General features: G+C 51.9%; 1 non-coding gene across 1 annotated transcript; it reads left to right on the forward strand.

Moving 5' to 3' along the window:
• The first annotated feature begins 580 nt into the window (after positions 1-580).
• On the forward strand, positions 581-705 carry LOC146865691 (U6atac minor spliceosomal RNA). Its single transcript, XR_014977664.1, has one exon. It is a non-coding gene; the product is annotated as a U6atac minor spliceosomal RNA (small nuclear RNA).
• The last annotated feature ends 4,065 nt before the right edge of the window (positions 706-4,770 follow it).

A 4,770-nucleotide genomic window follows, 5' to 3' on the forward strand; every position in this document is an offset into this window, starting at 1 on the left:
GCACGGGTGTCATTATGCCAGGGGGTGTAGCCCAGTGGTAGAGCGCAGGGATTGCGTGGAGGAGGCCCCGGAAGGGCTGGATTTAGGACGGTGCGACCGTGGTGCTATCTTCTTGTGGGCGCCGGGTTTGGGTGTTTATTAGGCTTTTGAAGCACCGGATGCTGCGTTTCTTTCAGATCTCACATGTGGGTCAAGTTACTCGTGTGATTAATTTCCTCCTGGAGAGATCAGCATTTTGTAGAGTTGAGGCTTAGACTAACGGGAAGTTAGTGCAGAGTGTAGGTGTTCCTGCTGCTAAGAACGTGTGCCAAGTAGATTACAGAGTGCGTTTGATGTAAATAGGTCAGCAGGTTACTGTTTTCAAAGGAGGCACACCTTTTTACTCACAAGTTACAACTTAAAGTACGTTATTCAATAACTGCATGCACACCGCCATTAAGCATACATTACGAGAACATTGTTTACTTTGCAAAAGGGCTAATTTTGGGAGGCGGGAGCTTGCATAGCGCGCGTTTGACCCGAATCGGGCAGCATAGCGCTTTCTTGCACCAGTTGCCTCACATCCTGGCATGTACGGATAGTGTTGGATGAAAGGAGAGAAGGTTAGCACTTCCCTTGACAAGGATGGAAGGGGTGTCCTAGTGGCCTTTACAACACATGCACGGTTAAGGCACCGTTACTTACTTACTGGCGTCTAAACCATGTCAGGCATGATGCGCGTTTTAGTAATACAGTGCAGCACCGCATGATTAAGAAGGGAAGTTAGCGCAATTGGTTTGTCGAGGAGAGGATGTGGACCGTCGGCTACGCTGCGGCGAGGTCGCGTACACGTGAGAAGTCCCTGGGTGTGGAATGCGGGTGGCTTTGATCTGGGGAGTCCAGGTTCGGGCCTCAGCGTGGGCATTGTAGGGAGAGGCGGTGTGGCCTCAGGCACGCGCGCGCTGTCGCAGGCGGGTCTTTGTTTTCCCCGCGCGTGAATGTGGATGTAAGGCGGTGCCATGTGGGGCCCCCCCCCTTTACCGTGGGGCCAAGTTCTCGCTATATATATATATAATGTGCACACCGGAGCAGAGTATCAGCCATGGGAGGTGAGGGGCATTTATCTGATAGTGCTATGTGGGCACGGTGTCATGTATGGCAGAGTATGCACTATGTAGGCTTGCGTCATTTTGGTGTGTCCCCTTGCGGCGGAGCGGGTGCTATGTGTAGCGCGCGGATGCCGATTGGACTTGGGCGGGCTAGCGCGATGTCATAATAACCTCAAGGGAAGAAGGCCAAGAGTGTGGGTGCTCTTTGCCTGGTTAGTTCTAGCTCAAGTTCGTGCTGTATAGGCCCCGGATTGGGATATTGCAGTTTTGGGTGTTTCTGGGATCGCTTGATTGGACCCCGGCAGAGCCTCCTTGTTGGGTTTTAGTATGTAGTTACGGGCCCGTGTTCGGCGCTCCAGTGCCTTCGGGTCGAGCCTCGCTTTTGTCTGTATCTCCCGTGCCTGAATGTGCAATGGAAACACGGTGCTCGTGTAAGCGCTCCTTTTCCGGCAGGTAGAGTCGCACTATAATTTTTATCTCCTCAGTAGTGGCGACACGGAGAGGTATGCATGCGCACGGGGGGCACGTGGGCTATGCTGTGGCATCTGCAGGTTACGGGCTTTAATCCATTGTGCGGCCCCCAGCTTTCCATCCGGCAGCCGTGGCTAAAAAGAACAGTACTGCTCAGTGGGCGCATGTTTCGCATGTATGAGGCCCCAGGCTGGCAATGGCACCATGTTTTTGAGCCTCGGGGTCGCTTACGCACAATTGGATTGCGTGCATGTCGCTTACACTCCCGTCCCTGAAGGTGGAGACGCGCTATATTGTGTTTAAGTAGTTTTACACAATGAGAGGTGGTGATTGCTCGGAGATATGCTTTGGTGACATATCACATTCCTTGGGTGACAGATATGATTGTGGGAGTTGCAGGCTGGGCCTGGCCTGACTACGTGTTGGTGTTTTTCTGCTGCATTACATCCTGTGGAGAAGTCAATCCCGGTAGGCATGCATCCTCACTCCCTAGTCATTGCCTCAGCTAGTTAGGGAGCCCTGCAGACCAGTTGTTTTTACTTTTATTCCATACTTGAAGCTGGCGCAGGGCGCACCTGGCTCTGTTGGTGTCTTTCATGGAGAATTGGCGTTTTACTGGTGTGGAGGGACAGCCCAGCTGTCGTATTCGCAGGCAGGCTGACATGAGGGTAGAATAGCTCTCGGTGGGCCTTGCAATTGAGCTAGGAGGGGTACTTATTTCACTATATGCAATCATAAGCACTGAGCAGCCAATAGATGGGCTTGGTGTAAGTAGTGCTCCTCGCTTTGTATATATAGAGATGCGAGGATATGTGCGCAGTATGTCAGGTTCCGGGAAATCAGGTTTATCGTGTCATCGCCTTTGCGCTCACATACACAGACATTTGTATGTTTTAAATGTATTTTGTCATAGTGTTTGGTGACCCTGCCTCACCATGCCTGAACCGAGGCATTTTCCAAACGATATGCCTGCTTGCCGCAATTATGACTCATTGATCTTATGCAACAAAGAGGCATGGCCAAGCCAGTACTATTAGCTTTGGTATGTTCAGCGTCACAGGAGTACAGATCGGGCCGCCAAGATGGAGAGCTGGGGAGATGAGTTACCCTGTCGGCTAGGGCGCTGGGCCTTGGACATGGGGAACTGGGTGGGCGTCTCGGCAATGACGCTAAAACATCCTGTGATTCTGGGCAAATCGCTTAATCTCCCTTGTGTGTGGGCACAGCTGGGATCTGCGTAGGTCAACCATAGTGGGGTATGTCGCAGGTCCTCTCCTGCCCAGGTCTCATAGAAGGGCAAGTTACTTGGGCATGCTCCTTGCTGTAGTTCAGCACACGAATCTATGCATGTGTAGGTAAGGGCAGGTCTTATCCCAAGGAGGGCAAATTACATACATCCTCCAGTACTCCTAGATACAGGCAGGCCCAGTTCCACCTCTTCCTGTGGGAGGCTAGCAACTCCGGGGGATACTAAGCACACCGGGGCATAGTTTGTTCAGCACCAAGGGCCACTGTAGGTCAGCAGGTAAGGACTTGGGATAGGACTCAGCAAGTAAGTAGGATGGGCGGGGTAGGGGTCAACCCACTGGGGGTGCAGTGACTGCAATTTTGGCCACATCACGATCCTTCCATCAATACTTCTTGCCTCATGCATGAGTTTTTCATATCAGCCTGGAATCACAGCAGTTATTTTGCAGGCAAACTCTGAGGCGGTAGCACGCATTATGGTCATGTTAGGTAGCCGGTCTACGGGGATTTATTTACAGGTCTCAGGTATGAAACTGGCACATTTCTTAGGTGTACTTGCACTTGGCAGGGAGATCGCGGTGTAATCCTCAGCTCAAGGATCCTTTCCAAACAAGATAGCCCACCAGGGGATGTGCCTGCTGTTAACCCCATGTATAATGGGCAGTGCATCAGTAGCTAGCTCTGCCTCTCACTCCTGGAGTGTGATAAAAGTAGTAACAGTTACACATTGCAATTCACAGCTTTATTAAATAGCAAGTAATTTTACGATTGTCTGAGGGTGCGATGCACAGTTATCAGTGTAAGGTTTCCACTACCCCGGCACAACGTCACATAGATTGGGCATCTAGGACACATGCTAGATGCTCTGCCGCCACCCTAATGGGAGGTTAACCCACATTGCCAGCTGGTTGACAAGGGTTGCAATGGGTAGTGCCGCCATGCGGCAATGAGTTGAAGGGTAGATAGTACTGGCAGGTCCGGCTCGCCACTTGCAACAGGGAGCTCATAGGAGGGGTCAAGCTAAAGAATCTGGAACGCTCACCGGCTGGCAAATTAGGCCGAGTGGACTTGGAACGCCAGTGTTGAGTGAGTGTTATTGTTTCCTGGTCGTTCTTGGTCTCCTGAGGGTAGGAAGACCTAGCGGCAAGGAACAGCTAGGGTTGTTTTCGTGTGCTTCAGTCATAAAAAAAAAAAAAAAAAAAAAAAAAAAAAAAGGGGCCCTGGCTCACACGGTAGTGGGCAAAGATCACTCACGCCACAGGTGCTGAGGCCTGGCGTTGGGCTCCCAGGTTACTTCGGAGGGGCTAGGCCTTCAGATGCTGAAAGGATGTCCGTTGTTATTTACTCGATTGTTGATCGGTGGGTATTTCCTGGGTCTTCCAGGGGTGTAGAGCATTAGGCGCTTGTCTTTCATCGGGTCGGTTTGATGCGGGATGGTGGTTTTGGGGCAGGTCACAGGCTGCCTCCTCTCGCTGTGTTTGTATTTCTAGGTGTGGTCAGGTCAAGTGACGGAGGAGAGCAATCATCGCGTGGTACAGCTGGACATGAAGGAAGGCCAGGCAAGATTGTAGCGTAGGCAGATAGTGGGACTGATCGGGGACTGGTGTGGGTCTCAATGGCAGGCCGCCATGCAAGGGGACCATGTACCTAGGGCACGTACATCAGGCAGTGACATGTGAACTGGGACCATGTGTACTAGAATATGCAGGAGTGGTTCCCACCACGGTCGGTCAGATGGGAAGTTGTCATCTTGATTCTCACTGGATACCCTCACTCCACCACGCCTATTGTAAGCTGAGGACGCCTGTTGACGCTGTTAGACCTGCTATTAGTTAGTACCGCACTGCTGTGCCTTGGCCCGGTTTGTCTCGCAGCAGGGCCAGTTTGGGGGTACCGGCGAGTTGTTTGCTCCTCGGCTGAAGCGGGCGCTGCTAGAACAGGGCATGATTGATGAGGCCAGGCA

The sequence above is a fragment of the Triturus cristatus genome, chromosome 2_1, assembly GCF_964204655.1.
Source record: "Triturus cristatus chromosome 2_1, aTriCri1.1, whole genome shotgun sequence".
Lineage (NCBI taxonomy): Eukaryota > Metazoa > Chordata > Amphibia > Caudata > Salamandridae > Triturus > Triturus cristatus.